The 25,178-nt window shown below is 43.0% G+C and overlaps 1 protein-coding gene, 1 long non-coding RNA gene and 1 other non-coding gene across 4 annotated transcripts in view; 1 reads left to right on the top strand and 2 right to left on the bottom strand.

The window, feature by feature from the left end:
* Nucleotides 1-25,178, bottom strand: part of Frmpd3 (FERM and PDZ domain containing 3) — a 158,345-nt gene that overhangs the window by 101,334 nt on the left and 31,833 nt on the right. The window lies entirely within an intron of this gene.
* Nucleotides 1-25,178, top strand: part of Gm32113 (predicted gene, 32113) — a 92,066-nt gene that overhangs the window by 51,732 nt on the left and 15,156 nt on the right. The gene's annotated exons all lie outside the window — the stretch shown is intronic.
* Nucleotides 23,122-23,186, bottom strand: Mir3475 (microRNA 3475). The gene has a single exon (NR_037208.1). It is a non-coding gene; the product is annotated as a microRNA 3475 (primary transcript).

Here is a 25,178-nt window from a genome sequence, read left to right as displayed (position 1 = left end):
GAGGACAAGCTGAGTGTCCCTGTCACATACTGGTCCAGAGTTTCCGTGGTGGAGGCAGCACTCGTGTAGGCACTTGGTGTTACAGACAACCTCTGGCCCGTGGAAGCTTTCCTGGAATCAGACAGAAAAGACGAGTCTACAGAACCTCAGCAATGGAAGATAGCTAGCTGAGTTCTACCTTCTAAGACTGACTGACTAGTTCAGCTTCCTGTTCATCATCTGTGAAATGGGTAGAGTGGGAATAATATTACCTATTATTTTGTTATTAAATTCTGTTACTTATGTATATACTCCATGGGGTTATTATGAAGAGTGTATATATATATATATATATATATATATATATATATATATATATATTACAGATGCTTTTATTCTGGGACAATCTTCTTTCAGGGCCACTTGTGGAAATGTGGGGTGGTGTTTATGAGCAAAATGACATTTCCTGCTTTAGGAGGAAGGTAGCATTCTAGTGGGGATCACACTAAGTTTTTAACTCCTCCCATACTCACACTCCTTTTGCTATTTCTTCTCTCAGAATGCTCACTGCCCAGCAACCTCCAACTTGACCTCTTGGACCTAATGGAAGTTACCTTGCCTGCGAAAGTCTCTGAACCCCATCTTCGCTTAGACAGAGTTAATTTAAAAGTCTAGCCTCTGTTAGACTGTGTGTTCATGGAGGGCAGGGCAAGACCTTTGTTTTGCTCATCATATCCCTAGAATCAGACACAGGAAGTGTGTGTGTTGTGTGTGTGTGTGTGTGTTTGAGGGGGGACAGGGAAAGAGAGAGAGAGAGAGAGAGGGAGGGAGGGAGAGAGAGAGAGAGAGAGAGAGAGAGAGAGAGAGAGATTTAAAGACAGGGTTTCACTATATAGACCAGACTGACCTGTAACTCAACATGTACCCAAGGCTAGCCTGTAACTCTCCATTCTCCTTCCTCACCCTCACTATTGCTGGGAGTGCAGGCATGAATCACTACCTCTGCTCAGTCCATACTTTATTTTTTTAAATTTAAACTTAATTATTTTATCTTATGTGTATGAATGTTTTCCCTGCATGCGTATTTGTACAGCACACTCCCCCCCCCCATGCTCTTGGAAGCCAAAAGAGGGTGCTGGGTTCCTTGGAATGGAGTTAAAGATAGTTGTGAGTCACCATATGGGCGATGGGAATTGAACCCAGGTCCTTTGGAAGAGTAGCCAGTTCTCTTAGGTACTAACTCATCTCTCTAGCTCCAGTAAATGACTTTTGATTGAATGGGCAGGGGAGATTGTGGTGAAGAAAACTGCTGAAGACACCTTAGCAGTCACACTTTTCTGGGTCTTAGTATTCCTCTTAACTGCCTCTGTGAGCATTCCATGTTCTTCCATCTAACGTAAATCTCTGTTCTACGATTTCCTTGTAGGGTCAGTAAAGAAAACCATTTGGAGCCTTTCCAGATATTTAGCGTGTCCTTTTTCCTTTGGGTAGCCATCATGGTGATGGCAATGCATGCTTCTCCCACTTACCTTTTAAAGTGTTCTCTGAAGTACTAGGAATTTGCTGAAGATTCCACTCCCACTCCCACTCAAGCATCAAAGAATAGGCATTTCATATTCCCATCCTCTTTAGGGTCTCCTTTTAGGTCTTTCTTCTCAGAAACATATTTGAATCTCCCAAGCTTCTACTCAAAGAAGATTTGTCACCCTGAGGTGCCACCTACTTCTGAGGGTAGTTCTAATACGCCTTCAGTCACACCCCATAGTTTGACCTCAAAATCAGGAGAGAATTTTCTTTAAATGGTTATAGGCACCAGTCTCTTGTGGAGAATAGGTTCACACAGTTTGGCTCACCAGTCATAATGTTGGATACCATGCTCAACAGTTACCCCATCCTCCAGTGTGGTCTGGTCCCCATCACCAATCACAATGCAATTTTCCTATCCTTTTTCCCCCAGACGCAGACTCTGCGCACACAAAAACAATTTGAGAGCCATTAAATCAAAAGTACATTTTACCCCAAAAGCCAGATAATTTAAGAGGCATTAGCAGACACCTTGGTGCTTCTGTCTCAGGAGGAACTAATGTCCTATAAGATGGCTGGCACTGGGCCAAGAAATATTCTGTACAGAAGCCCTACAAGTTGGAAAGCATGCATTCTAGGACCCAGGGTGTGTTAGAAGAGCCAAGGAAGATTGGGAGACAGTAGGAAGACTCAGGAAATAAGTTTCCTAAGGTACCTATCCTAGTACTGTGTGTATACATGGTTGCATGCACACACAAAAGTGACAGGATATATGTTCACACACCAAAATGCAGGCAGGGCCACAAGTTGGCAGGAAAACACCACCCACACTCTTGCTATAAGACCCACATGTGATTTGCCAACAAATTGCAAATTAACCTCCTAGTGAACAGATTAATGGTATTCATGGTAATTTACGCTCCAAGTTTCATAGCAACAGACTTTGAACATTCTTGTTGCATAAGAATTCAAGGATTTTTAAGTTCCTGGAGACATTGTAGTAATTAACCTGATAAGCCTATGCAAATTAGCCCCAATTTGACACTGTCATTTCTTCAGTATCCAAAGTATTGGCTCAGAAGGTTGACGGTTGCTGCTCCAGATCTTTGGCTTGAGGTGTTAAGCTGACAGATGCCAGTCTGCATTTGTGGATGCAAATGAGGCCACAGAGCAGAACTCCCTATCAGACCAAGGAAAGGACCAGACAATTACAAATGGTCTACTGCATGACAAGGAGAATGGAATTGATGCTTTGGGAGAGATGATGATGGGGCCCCAGTGAATCCAGACAAGACTGACAGGGATATCTTTAAGGTCCTTGGTTAGGGACACAAATTCATGATGTGTGCAGGAGTTTGGACTGAAGGTCAAGAAGAAGCAGCCTTTTTGTGGCATACTGCCATGCGCTACTGAGGTGTTTTTTTTTTTCCCCAGAAAGATCAGTTTCCTAAAATAAACCCAGAAGCTGGGATTCCCATTTTCTTCCCTAGGAAGGTGAGGTTTAATTGGCTCTGTTGCCCATTCTTAGGGAAAAAAAAAACACAGAATATGCTCAACTCCCTCATCAAATTAATCAGCCTAGAGCACAGCTTGTGTGCTATCTCTGTGGGTGAACTAGTTCCTATCCAATAATGTGTAGCTTCAGGGGGTGGCCACTTCTCCATACCCCCATGGGTCTCCATCCTTGACCGCCTTCTTGTTGGGTCTCTTGAACCTTCAAGACTCACTGGGTTCCTTGATTAATCTATCCTATGATTTGAGCTCTTCAGGGCAGAGCAATGACAGACAGAGGAGAAAGCATCACTGCCTATTGACTACTAACTGCAGCTGTGCAGCTTAGCAGCTTAGCAGTCCAGGACTTTTCCCAAAATCTTTCTTGAGTTTTCATTTGGGGTAGGAGGTGAGCAGAGATATGTTGAAGAGAAACTGTCCAGGTCACTCATAAACAACCTTCTAGTAATGGGTTAGTGGCTGTCACTAAGACTTCTTTCTATAATGCAAAGCCAGATAAGGTGAAGATCAAAGCAACCTTACTAAAGTTGAAGAGCTAACACTCCAGAGCTATAAGATACTTGCAACTTACAGCAAAGCCCTTCAGTGATAACTATCTGTAACTTTCTTCCTCAGCAACCATTAGCTAGGTCTATATTTGAAAAGCACTGGAATGGCCCCCAGCACCCAGAAGAGGCTCCATTCCCAGATGCTCTAGCATGCCCAGGATCTTAGGATCAGGGGTAAGGAGGACACAATACCTGTTCTAACACCACTGGGAGTAACTGGGACCAGCAGGATCCAGGGACACAGGAACTCCACCCGACCAATGGCTCAGTTTCCTTTCTGCCTGCGCTGGTTTACCTTGAGTACAAACTCAGCAGCCAGTCCCACAGCCCCCAGAGGAGGATCCACTCCCAGGTGCTCTAGCACATCAAGGATCACAGGATCACTGGATCTGAGGATCCCAGGAACTTGGTCAAAACAGGATCTCAGGGTCTCAGAGGCAGCTTGACTCCCAGGAACTCTGACAAACCCAGAATCTCAGGATTACAGAGACAGCTGAACTCGGAGGAGTTCTGACTCAATCAGGATTATGGAAAGGATAGACTCCAGTCAGATATAGCGAGGGCAAGGAGTACTAGAGATAACCAGATGGCAGGAGGCAAGTGTAAGAACATAAGCAACAGAAACCAAGGTTACTTGGCATCATCAGAACCCAATTCTCCCACCTTAGCAAGTCCTGGATACACCATCACACCAGAAAAGCAAGACTCAGATCTAAAGTCACTTCTCATGATGATGATGGAGGACTTTAAAAAGGACATAAATAACTTCCTTAAAGAAATACAGGAGAACACATGTAAACATGTAGAAGCCCTTAAAGAGGAAAACACAATCAGACAGGCAAAGGAATGAACAAAACCATCCAAGACCTAAAAATGGAAATAGAAACAATAAAGAAATCACAAAGGGAGACAACCCTGGAGTTAGAAAACCTAGGAAAGAGATCAGGAGTCACCAAAAGAATACAAGAGATAGAAGAGATAATCTCAGGGGCAGAAGATACTTTAGAAAACATTGACACAACAGTCAAAGAAAATGCAAAATGCTCCTAACCCAAAACATCCAGGAAATCCAGAATACCATGAGAAGAACAAAACTAAGCATAATAGGTTAAAGGTCCAGTAAATATCTTCAACCTAAAGAAAGAGATACCCATGAACATATAAGAAGCCTACAGAACTCCAAATAGACTGGACCAGAAAAGAAATTCCTCCTGTCACATAATAATCAAAACACCAAATGCATTACATAAAGAAAGAATATTAAAAGCAGTAAGGGAAAAAGGTCAAGTAACATATAAAGGCAGACCTCTGGGAATTACATCAGACTTCTCACCAGACTATGAAAGCCAGAAGATCCTGGGCAGATGTTATACAGACTCTAAGAGAACACAAATGCTATTTCAGACTACTATACCCAGCAAAACTCTCAATTACCATAGATAGAGAAAACAAGATATTCCACAACAAAATCAAATTTACACAATATCTTTCCACAAATGCAGACCTCCAAAGGCTAATAAATGGAAAACACCAACACAAGGAGAGAAACTACACCCTAGAAAAAGCAAGAAAGTAATCTTTCAACAAACCCCAAAGAAGATAGGCACACAAACATAATTCTACCTTTAACAACAAAAATAACAGGGAGTAACAATCACTTTTCGTTAATATCTCTTAACATCAATGGACTCAATTCCCCAATAAAAAAACATAGACTAACAGACTGGATATATAAACAGGACCCAACATTTTGCTGCATACAGGAAATACATTCCCATGACAAAGACAGACACCACCTCAGAGTAAAAGGTTGGAATACAATTTTCCAAGCAAATGGTCCCAAGAAACAAGCTGGAGTAGCCATTCTAATATCGAATAAAATTGACTTTCAACCAAAAGTTATCAAAAAGGATAAGGAAGGACGCTTCATACTCATCAAAGGTAAAATCTACCAAGATTTCTCAATTCTGAACATCTATGCTCCAAATGCAAGGGTACCCACATTAATAAAAGAAACTTTACTAAGGCTCAACGTCCACATCACACCCCACACAATAATAGTGGGAGACTTTAACATATCAGTCTCAGTAATGGACAGATCATGGAAACAGAAACTAAACAGAGACACAGTGAAACTAACAGAAGTTATGAACCAAATGTATCTAACAGCTCTTTATAGAACATTTCATCTTAAAGCAAAAGAATATACTTTCTTCTCAGCACCTCATGGTACCTACTCCACAACTGACCTTATTATTGGTCACAAAACAAGCTTCAACAGATACAAGAAGATTGAAATAATCCCATGCACCCTATCAGATCACCACGGACTTCAATAACAACAAAAACAATGGAAAGCCCACATACATGTGGAAATTGAACAGTGCTCTACTCAATGATAACTTGGTCAAGGAAGAAATAAAGAAAGAAATTAAAGACTTTTTAGAATTTAATGAAAATGAAGGCACATCCTACCTGAACTTATGGGACACAATGAAAACTCAGCTCTGATGCCTCTAAAAAGAAACTGGAAGAGAGCACACACTAGCAGCTTGACAGCACACCTGAAAGCTCTAGAATAAAAAGAAGCAAATTCACCCAAGAGGAGTAGACAGCAAGAAATAATAAAACTTAGGGCTGAAATCAACCAAGTGGAAACAAAAAGAACTATACAAAAAAATCAACCAAACCAGGAGCTGGTTCTTTGAGAAAATCAACAAGATAGATAAACCCTTAGCCAGACTGACCAGAGTGCATAGAGACAGTCCAAATCAATAAATTCAGAACTGAAAAGAGAGACATAACAACAGAAACTGTAGAAATTCAACAACGAAAGGAGATCAAGGGGATACAAATTGGAAAAGAAGAAGTCAAAATATCACTATTTTCAGATGATATGATTGTATACTTAAGTGACCCCAAAAATTCTACCAGAGAACTCCTAAAACTGATAAACAACTTCACCAAAGTGGCTGGATATAAAATTAACTCAAACAAATCAGTAGCCTTCCTCTGTACAAAGGATAAACAGGCTGAGAAAGAAATTAGGGAAATGACATCCTTCCTAGTAGTCACAAATAATATAAAATACCTTGGTGTGACTCTAACCAAGGAAGTGAAAGATCTATATGATACGAACTTCAAGTCTCAGAAGAAAGAAATTAAAGAAGATCTCAGATGGAAAGATCTCCCATCCTCATGGATTGATTGGCAGGATTAATATAAAAATGACTATCTTGCCGATAGCAATCTACAGATTCAATGCAATCCCCATCAACATTCCAAATCAATTCTTTATAGAGTTAGAAAGAGCAATTTGCAAATTTATTTGGAATAATAACAACAACAACAACAACAAAAACCCAGGATATGGAAAACTATTCTCAATAATAAGAGAACCTCTGGGGGAATCACCATCCTTGACCTCAAGCTGTACTACAGAGCAATTGTGATAAAAAAAAAATGTATTGGTATAGTGACAGACAGGTAGATCAATGGAATAGAATTGAAGACCCAGAAATGAGCCCACACACCTATGGTCACTTGATCTTTGACAAAGGAGCTAAAACCATCCAGTAGAAAGAAGACAGCATTTTAACAAATAATGCTGGTTCAACTGGTGGTCACCAAGTAGAAAAATGCAAATCGACCCATTCTTATCTCCTAGTACAAAGCTCAAGTCCAAGTGGATCAAGGACCTCCACATAAAACCAGATACAATGAAACTTACAGAGGAGAAAGTGTGGAAGAGCCTTGAATACATGGGCACAGGGGAAAAAATTCCTGAATAGCAATGGCTTGTGCTGTAAAATCAAGAATTGAGACATGGGACCTCATAAAATTGCAAAGCTTCTGTAAAGCAAAGGACACTGTCAATAAGACAAAAAAAAAGGCCACCAACATATTGGGAAAATATCTTTACCATCCTATATTCAATAGAGGGTTATAAATATATAAAAAGAACTCAAGAAGTTAGACTGCAGAGAACCAAATAACCCTATTAAAATGGGGTACAGAGCTAAACAAAGAATTCTCAACTGAGGAATATCGAATGGCTGAGAAGCACCTAAAGAAATGTTCAACATCCTTAGTCATCGGGAAATGCAAATCAAAACAACCCTGAGATTCCACATCACACTAGTCAGAATGGCAAAGATCAAAAACTCAGGTGACAACAGAAGCTGGTGAGGATGTGGAGAGAGAGGAACACGCCTCCATTGCTGGTGGAATTGAAAGCTGGTACAACCACTCTGGAAATCAGTTTGGTGGTTCCTCAGAAAACTGGACATAGTACTACCTGAGGACACAGCAATACCACTCCTGGAAATATAACCAGAAGATGCTCCAACATGTAATAAGGATACATGCTCCACTATGTTCATAGCAGCCTTATTTATAATAGCCAGAAGCTGGAAAGAACACAGATGTCCCTCAACAGAGGAATGGATACAGAAAATGTGGTGCATTTACACAATGGAGTACTACTCAGCTATTAAAGACAATGAATTTGTGAAATCCTTACGCAAATGGATGGATCTGGAGGATATCATCCTGAGTGAGGTAATCCAATCACAAAAGAACACACATGGTATGCACTCACTGATAAGTGGATATTAGCCCAGAAGCTCGGAATACCCAGGAAACAATTCACAAGCCACATGAATATCAAGAAGGAAGACCGAAGTGTGGATACTTTGATTTTTCTTACAAGGGGGAACAAAATACTCATGGAAGGAGTTATAGAGACAAAGTTTGGAGCAGAGACTGAAGGAAAGATCATCCAGAGACTGCACCACCTGGGGATCCATCCCATACACAATCACCAAACCCAGATACCTTTGTGGATGCCAACAAGTGCATGTTGAAAGGAGCCTGATATTTCTGTTTCCTGAGAGGCCCTGCCAGAGCCTTACAGATACAGAGGACAATGTTTGTAGCCAACCATTGGACTATAAGCATGGGTCCCCAATAGAGGAGTTAGAAAATGGACTGAAGGAGTTGAAGGGGTTTGCAACCCCATAGAAAGAACAACAATATCAACCAACCAGACCTTCCAGAACTCCCAGGGACTAAGTCATCAACAAAGGAGTAAACATGGCTCCAGCTGAATATGTAGCAGAGGATGGCCTTGTCAGGCATCAATGGAAGGAGAGGGCCTTGGTCCTATAAAGGCTCGATAGATGCCCCAGTGTAGGGGAATCAATGGTGGGGAGGTGGGAGTGGGTTCGTGTGTGGAGGAGCACCTTCATAGAAGCAGGGGGAGGGAGGCTATGATAGGGTGTTTCCAGGAGGGAGGTAAACTGGGAAAGGAGATAACATTCGAAATGTAAATAAAGAAAATATTCAATACAAAAAAAGAAGAAAAGAAAAGCACTTGAAGGCCTCCTTGTAGCTTTGGCTTCCTTTCTAAATGTGTACATCTAGCTAGCATCCCTTGCTCTGATATCCCTCCTTATTCACACTATGCTTAGGTCCTCTAACTGGCCAGGGCTTAACCCACTCTTAAATATGTTTTGTAATGTGGTGCTGATAGGTTACTGTATAGTCCTGGCTGACCCAGAACTCACTGGCCTAGAACTAGCAATCTTCCTAATTCATCCTTTCAGGTGCTAGGGTTACACGTGTGTGACACCACACTCAGCCTCCAACCTACTTTCTTTGACTGTTAGGGATACTTTGTGCCATCTATATTGGTTCCTAGAACTGCAGGTTCAGAACTTGGAGGTGCTACAAGAGGGATGCAAATTTATGTATATGGAGTCCCAAATAACGACCAATGATAATGATGATGTCGATGACAACAAAGACAATTTTCAATTGGGAAGCATTTACTACATGCCAGTCACTTTATAGGGGCTACACATGCAGTGTCTCATTAAAATTTCATAATAAATCTATGAACTTGAGTCACTTCCTATCGTCCTTCTAAAGATAAGGACATATATTGAGGCAAAGGTTTAATTAACTTCCTCAAGATCACACAGACAATAAGAGACAATGCTAGAAGTCAAACCCTGGCCAAGAGATGCCAGACACTTAAGCATTTATCCTGAAACATAGCACCAAATTACATATCAGTGTTTTCCAAGCGTTAGGTCAGTGCCAGAATGATGAACAAAATCTATATTTATTTTAAGACATATCTCAATGTGGTAGCACATACCTGTAATCTCAGCTCTCAGGTGGCTGAGGCAGAAGGACTGCCAATTTGAAGTCAGACTGTACTACACAATTAGACTGTTTAAAAATAAATACAGCCACAAATTTAGATTAAATTCATCATCACTATGCATTTCTCAATCAATAGATAGTAAGAGTAAAACTGCTGTGAACAGGAAGTAGAATATAGATCCTTGGCTTTTGTTAATTTATATGTAAAATCCTTTTCCTCTTTCCTCTGTGTCTTCTCACCTGTGAAGTTGCACATCTCTTATCTGATCACCTGCTATTTTATCTCCCAGGCCATGACTGACTCTGTAGATACGGCATAGGCACAGAACCGTGTCGAAAGCTGACTTCATATTCAATCATTCATCATACAAATATTTATCGAGATTCTACAACATACCAGAGGTAGTGCTAGACCCTCAGGATACTATACTGAATAAAAGAGATTTTTTTTAAAAAGCCCTGCCCTTGTATACCTTGCATTCTAGTGAGAAGACACAGACAATAAACACATGTGTAGGTAAAATTCTATGCTAGCTTTGAAAATCAGTCTTTGTGGGAGAGGGGATACAAAGCAAGAGAAAAGAGTACAGGTTTGGGGATAGGTAGTTGCTATGTAAATAAGATGGTCAGAAAAGATACCACTGAGAAGGCAACAACTGAGCAAAGTGCTGCAGGAAGAGATGGGGCAGTGCTATAAATATACGGAGCCACATGTGCGAAGGTCTGGGTAGAGCATGTCTACTGGAAGCAAGGATCGTGAAGACGGGTATGGCTGGATGGCAGGGAATAGAGGTAGATTTAAGGAATTAGCTCTGTTGGTAATTCTTTAGGCGGGCTACCCAAGTTACTGTAGTCTCAATTACTTTCAGGGCTAGCCCTAGGTTAAATGATAAGGCAAACCTAAGTGTCCAGTCATTCCCAAGGCTCTGGTTCCTCCTTTTAGACCCTAGTGATATTTGTGATCCTCCAGCCTAAGGATTAAGAGTATAGAACTTGAGAGTTCTACGGATTGCGGCTTGCTCCCAGGTACTGCCTCTTATTAGCCTGTACAGGTTTCTACTTTTCTGAACCTTGGTTTTCTTATCTGTACGTAGAGATGATAAGACATTCTGAGAATTGGATGATAACGTAGAAAGGGATAATGGAGAAAGACAGTGCCAAGGACAGTGTACAGCATACAGAAAGGGCCCAAGAGAGCAAGCAGCCACTAGTATTTACTCATACCTAGCAACGAATGACAGATTTCAATCAGTGTGACCTTGGTTACTTGAAAGTTTTGGATTTCTAGCAGGGGAAAATTCTTAATCCATATGTGATGGTTTGTATATGCTTGACCCAGGGTGTGGCACTATTAAGAGGTGTGGCCCTGTTGGAGTAGGCGTGGCCTTGTTGGAGAGGGCATGGCACTCTGGGTGTGGGCTTTAAGACCCTCATTCTATCTGCCTGGAAGTCAGGATTCTGCTAGCAGCCTTCAGATGCAGACCTCTCAGCTCCTCCTGCACCATGCCTGCCTAGATACTGCCATGCTTCCACCTTGATGATAATGGACTGAACCTCTGAACCTGTAAGCCAGCCCCAATTAAATGTTGTTGTTTTTTTAAGAAGAGTTCTTGGTCATGGTGTCTGTGCACAGCAATGAAAACCCTAACTAAGACAGAAGTGGGTACCAGGGACTGGGGTATTGCTGTGATAGGCCTGACCATATTTTTGTTTAGAAGAATGTGGATTTGGGGACTTTGAATTTGGAAGGCAGTGGAATGCTTTAAATGGGGCTTAATGGGCTGTCCTAGTAGGAATATGGAAGACTTTGTTCCTGAGCGGTTTGAATTGAGTGGACCTGGCCTAAGAGGTTTCAGCGGAGAATTTCAATATGTGGCCTAGAGACTGTTTTGTGATATTTTGGTGAAGAATGTGGCTACTTTTTGCCCTTGTCTGAAGAGTCTGCCTGAGGCTAAGGTGAAGAGACTCAGATTAATTTCATTGACAAAGGAAGCCTCAGAGATGCCCATCATAGACTTTGTTTTCTGGTTTAGTCTCCTGAAGAGCATTTTAAACAAGTGTAGCAAGCTGAGAAAGGAAAAATATAAAATATATGGTTTGAGTAGTAAAGGAGCACCAGGAAGTGAAATGGAGCTGAATCCTGTGTTCAAGGATATTAAATTGAATTAAGGGGCAAGATCCACCCAGCTAAGTTTAGGTCTAGGCATGGTAGTACAAGCCTTTAATCTCAGGAGACAAAGACAAGCAGATCTCTGAGTTTGAGGCCAGCCTAGAGCAAGTTCTAGGTGAAGAAAAACTTAAATCCAGGCTTGGTGGACCACACCTCTAATCCTAGTGTTTAGGAGATAGGCATGCAGATCTCTGAGTTCAAAGTCAGTCTACAGAGCAAGTTTCAGGTCAGCCAAGCTTAGGCAGTGAAGGAGTTGGAAAACAGAAAGCTGATGATAATGTTATAGAACAAGGGGGCCCGTGTTCCAGCCCCAGCAAGCCTCAGAACTTGGCAGTTTTGGTCATGTAGCTCTGGCTTTAGAGTCCAGAATAGAAGGGACTACTGGGACAATTGATGCTGGTTAGCTGGAGCTAAGAAATTAGTGGTGATTAAGAATGACCAACAGCCAGGCGTGGTGGCGCACGCCTTTAATCCCAGCACTTTGGAGGCAGAGGCAGGCGGATTTCTGAGTTCGAGGCCAGCCTGGTCTACAAAGTGAGTTCCAGGACAGCCAGGGCTATACAGAGAAACCCTGTCCCAGAAAAAAAAAAGAAAGAAAGAAAGAAAAAAAATGACCAACAACACTGAGGTGAAATCTTCTGGGAAGTGCTTTTGAGAGCACAAAGAAGCTGTGTTCCTGAGATAGCCAAGGTTGTACCTCATGCTGCAGCTGTACTTGATAATGCGTCAGAGTCACCCCAGTGATATTGATTTTGAAAGCATGAAGGGTTCCTGAATAGCAGCTGAGGCTTGGGACTGTGAGAGGCCAGGGAAAGCTATTGGTGAAGTGGCAGCCCCAGTTGCAGATGATGGCCCAGAACTGAAGGGGTCATGAAAAGGATTAGAGACTTAACACCTTGAAGAGAGTCTATGAGAGGCTATTGGTGGAGCCTAGTTGCAATGGAAGACCCCAGCATATTGGAGTTGCCAGTATCATGGGATGATCTCCAAGAACAGCAGTGTCAATGGAGTGGATCAACTTGAGCTTAGAGTGCTATAGAGGATAGAGCTGGAGAAGTGATGCCAGCCCTTTGAGAGAGCCGAGAAGTTCATGTGTGGATCCCAGATTGAAACAAAAAGCTGTTACATTGAAGTCTTGGAGACCCCAAGATATTCAAGATGCCAGAGCTGTGGGCTATCTGCTGAGGAAAGCTGCTAAAAGGGAGTAGAACCAGTCCAGGAGAAAGAAGTTTGTTGCAATCAACAAAGATGAAAAAGGAGTGGAAGATCTGAAGACCACTTTGACATCAGACATGGAGATACAGAGTTTGGAGTTTGCCCAGCTAGTTTTCTGTCTTGCTTTGGGGATTACAGTTAATGATTGGATGAATCTCAGAAGAGACTTTGAACTTTGGAATTTTAACATTGTTGAGATTGCTACAGACTATGAGGACTTTTGAAGTCGGACTAAATGTATTTTGCATTATGCTATGTTTAGGTATCCCCCCTATAGACTCATATGTTTGAACAAGTCTATGGGGGGCAGGGAGTGGAATGTGATGGTTTGTATATGCTCAGCCAAGGGAGTGTGTGACCTTGTTGGAATAGGTGTGTTACTGTGGGCATGGGTTTAATACCCTAGTCCTAGATGCCTGGAAGCCAGTCTTAAGATAGCAGCCTTCAGATGAAGATGTAGAACTCTCAGCTCTTCCTGCACCATGCCTGCCTGGATGCTCTCATGCTTCTGCCTTGATGATAATGGGCTGATCCTCTGAACCTGTAAGCCAGTCTCAAGTAAATGCTGTCCTTATTAGAGTTGCTTTGGTCATGGTGTCTGTTCACAGCAGTAAAACCCTAACTAAGATACAATACCAACTGTGGATTATCAGCAGACAGAAAACAATCCCAGGAGAACAATCCACTCTTATGGTATGTGTCTTGATGTTAATACATAGGAGGGCTAGGAACTATTGCCGTGCATGATTACCTCTTTCAGGTGAGTTTGCATCTCCCTTTTAAAGAATGAGATCCTGGACCATGGCACTTAATGTATCATTGACCGAGTGAGAGACTCAAATGAAGCCTCAGACTTCCTGCATGATGAGGCGTTTCCATCGTCTAGTCTCTTTTACACTCTTGTTTCTGCTTGAATGGGAATATGAGACAGGTCAGTCAGTGGGAGTATGGAAAAGGCCAGAAATACTCTTCACCCTACATTGGGCACCCTTAGGGGTTGCCAGTGTTCCTCAAGTTCAAATATCTCTAAGTGCCATCCTTCTCGTCATTTTACCTTGTCTGCCTGATCTCTAAACACACAATCCTGGCCAGCAGCAGAAAGTGGCTGAAGCAAAGACACTTGTGACATTCTTCAAAGAAACATTTCTGAGAGCTTTGCCTGTATCTGAACGAAAGTCCAGGCATAAATGAACCTCATGGCACAGAAGACTTGCATCCTGGACATCTTTCTTGCAAAACCAATTTTCACAAACCAAAACTTATTTTTCTTTTAACTTTTAACATATAACGAGATTTTTTTTCTCCTCTGAGGGAGGAAAGAAAAACAAAACAAAACAAAACGGGGCCCCAAGATTTAATAAAAATCGTGTTTATGAATGCAACAGAGCAACACACTTGAAAAATCACAAATATGAATGGAAAAAAGGAGCACTTTCTTATAAAATATTAACAATGCCCCCAAATGAGTTGCAAGATCTGAATACAAAGTAGCTAGTGTTATTTTGATGTTTGGCACAATAGCTTAAAGGCCTAAAAGAAAAACAACGACAGCTTAACTGAACAGAACACACCAGACTAAAAAGTTGCCTAGCTTCGGAGAAAATTGTCTTTGTAATGATTTACAGCAGGGGATCATGGAACATTCTTTAGATGCTCTGATTCCAAGCTTGGGTACCCAGGAGAAGCTGCTGGGTTTAAGAAACGAACAAGGTGATCTGGGCCAGAGAACAGACCAAGAAGTACAGCCGTGGCACTGCTTAAAATGCCCCGGGAAATGAGTTAATTGGGAACAAGGGGGTATGGAAAGACTTTCTGGTGACACAAGATTCAGAGGCTGTGAAGGTACTCTAAAGCGAATCTTTGGGTGCTGTACAACCAACCAGTGCCCCAATTTATAAATGTGGTGTTAGCGCCTGTTCCTTTAGGGAAAAACCAAATCTATGAAGTACTTTCTAGCCTTGGTATTTCTCTGAAGAATGTTCCAGAAGAGGGAGTATAAAGGGGTCCTATGGACAATAAAGGTCTGAGAAATTCTATGCACTCTAAATTGGTGCCACTCAGAATTTAATACACGGCCAACTCCCCTGATGATCTTGTCACAATGCCAGTTCTGGCTGGGAAAGTATGGAACGAAGGCTTGCGATCCTGCAAGTCTAACAAGCTCCCAGGTGAGGCCTATTCTGCCAGTCCTCAGACCACACTTCAGCTGGAAAACCTCTAAATGTCCTTTTGGAGATTCATGATGCTCATTAGTATATTAAAAGCTTGGCAAAATCCTGTAGTAAAACTTAGCTTATCTAACTCAGTACTTATCAAAGTCATTTGTACCCAGGATCCCTTTTCTCCCTGTGGTACCTATTAATCCCTCACAGGTGGAATACCATAGAAGTCAATTTGGGAAATGCTAATCAAGCTAATACTACTTCACCTAGAGTGACTTTTCATTCCCCCCCCCCCCCACCGCACCCACGAACTGTACATTTGGGGTCATGGTCACAAACCCAACCTGTAGTTAGTTACCTAATAGCTAGGTGAAAACAAAGGTTTGCCAGGACTGTAAATTATCCATGGTTAACAAAACCCAATAAAAAAAATAGCCCCAAACTCTATTTACCAGCCCGCCATACTCACTACTTTTCAAAGCGCTTCTCAGCCTTAATGTGGCTTGAGCTGAAATAAAAGAAGGAGGGAAAATAACGAGATTTACAGTGGAATGGAGCTGGTATTTTCAAAAAGAGAAAAATGAGACATTGAACAAATAACATTGAAACTAGACAGGAGGTAAGGGATTCGGGTGAATTCGGGTGAGGAGGAAGGAGGCCCCACTAAGAGATGCTAATGGGTGGGGCATCTAGCCATTGTCATGGAGATAGTTTGTACTCACAGAGTCGGACTAATTCAAATGCCCAGGAAGAAAATACAGAGTCATTTTGTTTACCAGGCTTACACCTGCAGGTCCTAGCTACTGTATTTTTTCCAAAGGGTTTTTATACAAATTGATTGGCCCAGAGGCCCTCTCTGAGCATACTCCCTATTCTTATGGCAATGGCTGCCAGATGGAAATAGTCTTGGTTCATCTGGAGGCCATATCTATTCACATCTACAGTGGCCTGCTTCCCTAGCCCTTACCCTAGTTAGCAGATGGGTTTGAGACATTTCCAGTGATCAGAAGTCAATGGTAGGCAGATACTGCTAGTAAAGCATAAAAAGGGAGAAATGCAGTTTGGCAGAGGACATAAGGTTCTAGAGTCAGACAAATGTCGTGTCATAGCTCTCGTATTGCCTGGCTATGAGGTCGTGGATAAATTGGCCTATATAAACCTCCATTTCTTCTTCTCTGAAGTGGACTAAGAGTCAGAGTGTGGTGACACATACCTTTAATTTTAGCACTTGGACAACTGAGGCAGGAAAATCCTAAGTTTGAGACCAGCCTGGGCTATTTAGTGAGTTCAAGTGTAACCTGTAATACACAGACAGAATCTGTCTAAAAAAAATAAAAAACTGAAACAGTAAAATTAAATAAGACACAGCTAAGAATAGTATCTGTCCCCGAGCCATATGAAGGTTTAGGGTAGTGCCTGGAAGATAACAAGGTTAAAATAACTATCAAGTGCTATTACCATCACTATTTATTGTTATTAAGGGAGTTTTAGCACAAAGGCAGGCTTTGACAGCTAACATGATGACAAGATGACAATGACCCCTTTGATACTTGACCTCAGGAAGCAGTACGGTTTGAAAGGTACTAGGGTACTGGATTTGACTCCTCATGCTGGGACCTAATAGGAGGTATCAGTTTTCCCAGCTGTGAAACACAGTCCTACCATTGTGAAGATGAAATGAAATGACATTTGTGAAATAGGGGCCCAAATTCACAGCCCAGAGGCTAGAACATGGCAGTGCACAATGAATGTCTACTATATAAAATGTCACATTTTCATCACAAAGTATTTTTTGGTCACAATCTTCTCATTCTTCCCCACTTCCCTTGTCCATTCTCCCCCTTTCCAATCTCTTAGGTCATGAAATAAGGATGCTTTTTCTCTGTGCTTGGAAAAGTCATGTCAGTCGGCAAATGCTTTTCTGGTTTTGAGGTCTCCCTTGCAAGACTCGGGCCCTGATTCTCTGTCTGGGAATGATGAGCATGCCTCTCTGATGATTTCTAGAGACAATGGAGACCATTTGGGGGCAGTCCTTGTGTATCAAAAATACGTGTTATCTGGAGTGAACTTTCAATCATCCTGCCAGATGGGGATCCTTTTTGGGGAGGGTACTGGGACTATCTTTAGGGAAATCTGATTGGATAGGCATGAGACAGGGACAGGCAGAGAGAGAGCGCAAAGATCCTGTGAAGGAACACTGGGTGGGGAGGGAAGACTTGAGACTGGGGGAGAAGGAAGAGAAGGTAGTGGTGGAAGAGGAGGAAGAGGAGAGGGAGGAGGAGGAGAAAGAGAAAAAGAAAGAGAGAGGAGAAGGAAGGAGAGAGGAGAGGAAGGAGAACAGAGGAACAAAATGGGTAGCTAGAACCCAACTAAATAAATGGCCAAGGGATTTCTTAGGCCCAAGATTCTAAACTTTAATGCGATTGTTTGCACTGCTGTAAAACAAACCATCCTGTCTTCCCAAGGCCTTCTTTCCATATCCAGTCCCAGGGGAAATGGTTATTTGGGTGGAGTTAAGGAAGACAGTAAACCTCCACATATTGGTGGGCATGGAAAAAATGTAACAGGTAAATCATTCAAAGTCACATCTCTTAAACTCTGGCTGGACGTTAGCATTAGCCCGGGGAAGTGTTTATAACCTAGCAATGTCCCCTAGGGCCTCTCCTCAGAGACTCAGATATGACTGATCTGGGGTGTTGCCTGCGCTTTTAAGAGGGTATTGACAGTCTTAAAAACTCCAGGGATGCTTCTGACCGATAGTCAAGGTGTAGTACCATGCTGGAAGCAGGCTCTTGCAGCCAGCAGTTATGACGGATAAGGAGAATAGAAATCCTCCCCGGGAACACTCAGGACAGAGGTCTTGAATAAATCTTAATGCCTAGCTTCGGGGAGGGCTAACTGGTGTCTTCCATCTAGGACTTCCCCCTCAGCTGTCCAGTTTTCCCTCCCTGCCTGAGCGATGCCAACCCTTGGCTCAGTTTAGTATGATTCACCCCATGATGGACATCACTCTTTCCCGTTTCCTATTATTTGTGCTGGAGATTCCCTCTCCCTTCTTCCCTCTGCCTTCCTCTCTTCATCCCTCTGTGTGGCACGTGTATATGTCTATATATGTATGAGTGTATGTTTGAGACCCTGAAGATGTTGGATTTAAGCAACATGACAGAACAATTTGCCAGCAAGAATGAGGGCAAGCAGGTAGAAAAGAGTTTCCTTCTTCCACATCCTTTGATGTAGGCTACCACCAGAAGGTGTGGCCCAGATTTAAGTGAGTCTTCCTGCTTCAAATAATCTGTTTAACTAAAGTCCTCACAGTAGTGCCCAGCAGCTTGGGTGTTAGGTGATTCCAGGGATCATCAAGTTGACAACCAAGATTAGCCATCGCACAAGGCAATGTTTTTTCAAATATCTTTGTGATCAGAGGAACCTGGGACAGTCCTCAAAGAAGTCCTCCCACTACTGTCAGGCTAAGCAGACAGCTAAAGGAGGGTACTGGGAAATCCAGCAACTTCAAGTCCTCAGAGGTGACAAAGACACTATCCCTGAACTCTTCAAAACACACCTGCTTGTCCACGGTCTACCAGGATGGAATTGGACTTCCCCACTCTTCACAGTGTCTAAAGCAGTGCCTAAACTCAATGTCTGAGAAAGGACTAGAACACCTTAAGCCCATTTTTATGACATTACTGGAAATGGCATCCAGGAAAGGTCTAGCTTCCTGGGCCTCTTTACACCCATTCATAGTGCCTTCCCCATCACTTGGACAGATCCTGTTCATCTCGTTGCCCCCTCCCCTCCCCTAGCATTTTATGCTGCTCTGAGTAACGTAAGCTTCACAGGCCAAGCTACCAGTTAAAAGCTCACTCCATCACCAGCAAGGCAGGAGTCAGCATTTTAGCAGCAGTTTAGCTGCAACCAGAGAAGGCAAAAGCAGAGAATGGCAGATTGCAGATGCCAATTCCCTAGTTTTTATAGGCCCAAGCCTGAGGGATGGATCATCCTGTCTCACCTCCTGAAGCTAAATGTGACAAATGAGTGCTCTGCTGTGGGAAGCCATTCACTGAGCTAGAACCAAAGAGGAACAATTGTCTTGCCCCTGTGTCCATGCCTTCCTCCACTCCTGTCCCTCTACTGGGGCAATTGCTTGGCTTAAGGAAGATAAAATAAGTCTGGCTTAAGGCTACTGGAAGGTACAGGGTTGCCACAGCTCTCTTTCCCAGGATAACTTGCTCAGGGCCACAAGAATGAGTCAAGTAGACTGGAAACCATAGCAGTGTGAAGCTTGTTAATTTTGTTGACCCATTTTAGAACTTCTCAGATACCTTTCTTTTTAAAAACTATTTATTTGCTTATCATTGTACATCTATGTACATAATGTATGTCTGTACATGTGCTGTGGTGCTCTTTTAGGGATCAGGGGACAACTATGTGGTATATGCTCTCTTTTACCTTAATGTAGGACAAAGGGACCAAACTCAGGTCACCAGGCCTAGGAAACAAGCACTTTAACCACTGAGCCATTGAGATGGCCACTAGATATCTCACTGGTTCCCAGAATCTTTTTATACTAAACAAAAAGATTTAAAGGAGCTTAAAAGTATTTTTATTTACTCTTTGAGAGCTTCATACATCTATACAATGTGCTTTCATCCAACTCACCTCAACTCCTTCACTGCCAATTCCTACCAGAACCACCCTACCACATGTCTCTCAATTTCATGTACTCCTTTAAAACATAATTTGAAAGAATGTTCTTAAAGGAACCGGGCTAGTGATGGTGGCCAGTTTGCTCCTTGGTCTTCATGTTTCCCTCAGTAGAATTCTCAATGGGTTCTCACAGCTTTACCATGGTATGTCACAGGAAACAGCAAAGGCGAAGAGGTTGCCATAGTGTGTCTTGCCCCACATTGGATGTTGATATGTGGTTCATCATTTCACTCCCATCTTTTCCTCCTGTCCTGTCCATCCACGTCTCGTTCAATTTCCTGGTTTCCCATTCAGTCATGAGCCCTTTGTGATGTTTTCCTTTTAAAGAATTTATTGACATCATTTCTATCCTTCCCTCTTTTCCCTCCATTTTTAATGCATTGAGTCCAATTGTATGTGTATGGATGAAGGACCATCTATCTGCAAGAGTATTGTTAACCTACCAAAGGTCACATCCTAGATGAACTGTCTATCCCTCCTCCAGCATCCACGAGCCACCAATAGCTCTTCACCTTGGTGAGCCTTGCTTCCATCCATGGTAGATTTCAGACTTCTGCAGGTGGATGCAACCACAGCTGTTGTGAGTTCCTGTGTGCAGTAGTCCTGCCATGTCTTTTTGTCTCATCTTCCTTGATTATCTTGAAAGTTTTACTTAATTTTCTTTCTTTTGGTGGTGTTGGGGATTGAACCTAGAACCCTGAATATGCTGGGTAAGAGCCCTTCCTCTTTGGGTCTGAGGACTGAAGGTAGTCAGACTTTTGCAGCATCTTTACCCATCAAACCTTTCTTTTAAAAAAAAATAATTTTTAAATTTTATTATTTATTTTATGTGCATTGGTGTTTTGCCTGGATTTATGTCTGTGTGAGGGTGTCAGATCTTCTCCAACCAGAATTACAGTCAGTTGTGAGTTGCCATGTGGGTGCTGGAAATTAAACCCTGGTCCTCTGAAACAGAAGTCAGTGTTCTTAGCAGCTGAGCCATCTCTCCTGCATTCTGCCCCCATCGAACCTTCCCGCCATCCCCTGGTTGTGTTTGAAAACCTAGCAAACCAATTAAACCAGAGAAGAAACCTGCATATTTTCTAACGTGGTTGAACAAACTTAACTATTGTATCTGAACAGGCCTGAAACATTTGATTTGATGTGGGATCCTTCTCTTTGTAGCTGAGAGAAGCTTCATTGGGAAATTTCTCTTTGGCCTGAGTCACCTCCCAATCTTCATTCCACTTCCCCAGAAGGAAATCCCAACTATGTTGGGGCCTCTGAAGAGACCCCCAAATCCTAAGCAAGCAAGACTTCTTCGGAGTGTCCTTCCTAGCAGAGGAACCCATGCTCACTCTATGCACCAGAGGCTCCTTCACTCCTGGCCACCGTCCCTTTGCTTACTGCTCACCAAATTTCTTGGTTGATCTGACGCAACTGCAATATTCTTGCCAGGTGTGTAGTTCTTTCCATAGACTTTAGAAGAACTGAGAGGTAGACATTTCTAGTGGCGAAGAAGCAGAATTTCTCTCTGTCTCTGTCCCTTTCTCTGTCTCTGTCTCTCTCCCTCTCAGTTTTTTTTTTTTCAAGACAAGGTTTCTCTGCATAGCTCTGAAAAGCACTCTGTAGACCAGGCTGGCCTGGAACTCAGAGAGAGTCATCTGCCTATGTCTCTAAGTATTGGGAGTCAATGTGTACCCTACCAGTTAACAGTTCTGTCTTTTCCTGAAGAGAGCCTTGGTCTTCTTATTAGATCATTGGGAGTTCATACCCACTCTCGGAGGTTATTTGCACTGTTAGAGGATGCTGCTGGAAAACCCTAATCCTGAGTGGCAGTAGATACTGTTCTTAGACTTTCCAAAGATCCCCACCTGTCTTAGATCTATCTGGAGTTGGATTTCCCTGGTCTAGACATTCCTTGAAGAATGTTATTTCCCGATTTCTCTAACTGCTTGTGGACACTGCAGAATAGTGCTTGGTCTGTTTCCTGTTGGTCTCTTTTTTCCTTTTTCCTTGCTCCCTACTGGTCAGGAGATTTGCTCCCACTAGAGCTCCTCTTCCCCACCCTAGGACTGATGCCACTTGTCAAGGTTGAAGATTGATGGTGGGTGCTGCTGGATTTCTGCACCTCTTCTTCCATTGCCTGCCTCTCTCTGGCTCTGGGATCTGAGAGAATTCTTTGTGTTCCATTCATATTCTTATTTCTTCAAGGTTTTTGATACCCCTCCTTTGAATTGGTTAATATGAGGAAGAGGTGGAAGAGGTGGTGGAAGAGCAGGAGGAGGAATCTGAGGAAGAAGAGGAGAAGCCATTGTTGGCCTCCCTTTCCCAGTTCAGATTTCTAGGAAGACTGGCTTCCCCCTTGTGATCTCCCCACTGACTGATCTTATCCCAAGGCTCCTTTCTCCTCTAGATTGACTCTACTGGGCAGTTTGCTTCAGGTTCATTTAGCAGCATAATCTTCAGCCCATGGGGACAGTACAAGCAGCTCGTTGGAAGGCTGTCATGTCTGGAAGGTGGGGTGGACAGAGCCTTTGAGTATAGCCAGAAGGGGATATACTGATCTCAAGGAACCACCTGCTTCCTCAGCCACCTTTATACCACGCATAACTCACCAGCTCGATCTAGTTCTTCACCTGCAGTGCAGGGGGGTCTTAGCACAGTGCTAAATGGGCACAATTAAGCTCTCTAGGTGACCGTCTCTAGCCACTGTCACTCTTTGCCATCTGCCAGCTGATGTCTACATATTTTTGCAGTGAAAAGCAGTGCCACCCTTTATTCAGACAGGCAAGCAAGAAGCAAGAGGAGGGGGCTCCACGGAGAGTCCTATATTTGGGCCCTACCAGCAGAGTCTAAGGATGTGTTCTCTTTTATACAGTAGATAGCTGTGTGGAGGGCAGGGCACAGCAAACAGTGGGCATGCTAGTCAGAATCTGAATTCTAACAAATGGTTAGCACATTTTATTTTTACCAGAATAACAAGAAGCTTCTAAGACAGGGTGCGGCTGGGGTAAACAGGCGAGGAGGATCCAAGGGCAGAAGATCCCAGGCTGAGTGAGAATCCTGGGGAATCCGGACAGCAGCAGGATGAGGCGGTCCAACCCGGCCAAGATGGTGAGCAGGAATGAAAATCCAGTCTTGTGCTCTGCTCTTCAAACCATGTGCCTCCAGAAGAACTAAGAACCATCTGGACCCTCTGTGGGGGTACATGATTTGGGGAGCAGAGCATAGTCTTGGTGAAGGCCTCTTCATTTGCGTGGAATAGCTCAAACTACAGCACATCAGTGTTATCCTCCCCAATATTGGAGCTCAGAAGACCGAGCTGTTGAAGACTGACTGGCCTACACCCTGTCATCTTTGGTTTCAGAGCATACAAAGGCCGGGTCAATGGAGAACCTGCTTGGGTCACCAGAGCAATGGGAAGCTGTAAGATTAAGGTGAAGATGCAATTTCTTTCTTTCTTTCTTTCTTTCTTTCTTTCTTTCTTTTTTTTTTTTTTGAGGGAATTATTTTCCAGAACTTTCTGCTTACCAAAAGTAGTAGTTTAACTGTGCTTTATTTTATGGTAAAAGTAATACGTGTCTTTTATGTCTTCCAACATCTCCAGTGGACTGCCCTTCATATGACTGCTACTTAATCACTCTGCCCATATTGGATGGAACTCCTATCCAAGCATGCTCTTTGGGGATGCTGTTCTTTCATGTTCTGCACTGGGATGAAAATGAAGCCATGATACCATGATAGTAATCCTCAGTTTCCCTATCTGTATAATGGAGACAGATGAAGGCCCCCTCCTCTTCTTAGGTATCTTGACCTTTCAAAGCCTGTGTTAGCTTTGGTTTTTGCCTCCTCTTCTATAGAAACTAGACAGAAGAAGCTGAGTTAAGGAAAGCTGTGGACCTTTGGGCAGAGGCTGTTGAGCCCCATGCTCAACGTTACAGGTAAAAACCAGGAAAGCGAAACGCAGACCAAAAGGCTCAGGCAAGACCAAGGGAGATGGCCAAGCCTGAAGTCAGCCAGCAGTTAACTACTAACAAGCACCGCACAGATGTTATCTTCATTTCAGAGTGGCCTTTCCAGTAAGCCTCTGCTGACAAAAGAGGGAGGGGCAGGCTGGAAAGAGAGTAAAGACCTCCTGGACCTTGGCCTGACTCCAGAGCATGGCTACCTTGCTGTGGGAAGACAGGCAAGAGGATGGAGAGACAGGGAAGTGGGTGGGGATGCTTTCTCAAGGCCACATTTCAATTAGGACTGCCTGGCAAAGGTACAGGAAAAGAAAAGAGTCCTTCACTTGGTGTGTGTGTGTGTGTGTGTGTGTGTGTGTGTGTGTGTGTGTGTGCTGTTTGTTTCCTTGTGCAATGCATACTGCATTATGGTTTATTGTAAAAGGACAGGATTAAACCAGACGTGGCAATACATTCTTATAATCCCATCACTTGGGAGGTGGAGACAAGAAGATCATGAGTTCAAGGCCATCCTCAGCTGCACAGTGAGTACAAGATCAGCTAGAGCTACTTGAGAATTTGCCCCACCCCCATTTAAAGACTGGATTAGGATTCTGGGTCTCTGCTTCAACTAATTAGCTGGGTTGTATTGGGTCAATTCCTTGCCTTCAGTAAGTCCTGGCTTATTTACATGCAGTTACGTACAATACCAGGAAGAAAACGAAACTAAGAAAAATACTGCATTCAGGCCTATCTCTATCCACTTACTTTCATTTGTTATACCCATTCTGCATAAGGCCCTTGTGAACAGTCAGATTTCTTCCAGACCCAGACTCAATGATTTTGGAACACAGCTATCAAACATGACACAGGAGGAGATTTAATTTCCTAGAGGCTGAAGTCCCAGAGATTCAGGAGAATCTCCAAGGATTCATTCTGGCTAGCTTTCCTGTGACCAGCTTGCTCGCTCTATCAGGAGTTGGGCAGGTTTATTCAATCTAGCTCACTGTCTCTATTTGCTCTCTCTCTCTCTCTCTCTCTCTCTCTCTCTCTCTCTCTCTCTCGTTCGCTCTCCCTCTCTCTCCATTCTCTTGGTGGCATTTATCCTTTATAGTGATTGATGTAGACACTAGGCAAAGGCTTGCCAAGGGAAAATGCAAATTATGTCCCTGTCCCTTTTCCTCCTGCACTGGGATGGCCGAGAGCTCTTCTGTCTGGTGGGGCTGAAGCTGGGAGGGTGTAGCAAGGTAGAGGCAGGGACAAA

The sequence above is a fragment of the Mus musculus genome, chromosome X (assembly GCF_000001635.26).
Source record: "Mus musculus strain C57BL/6J chromosome X, GRCm38.p6 C57BL/6J".
Classification (NCBI taxonomy): domain Eukaryota; kingdom Metazoa; phylum Chordata; class Mammalia; order Rodentia; family Muridae; genus Mus; species Mus musculus.
The sequence above is the reverse complement of the archived record's forward strand: the minus strand, read 5'-3'. Positions and strand labels throughout refer to the sequence as shown.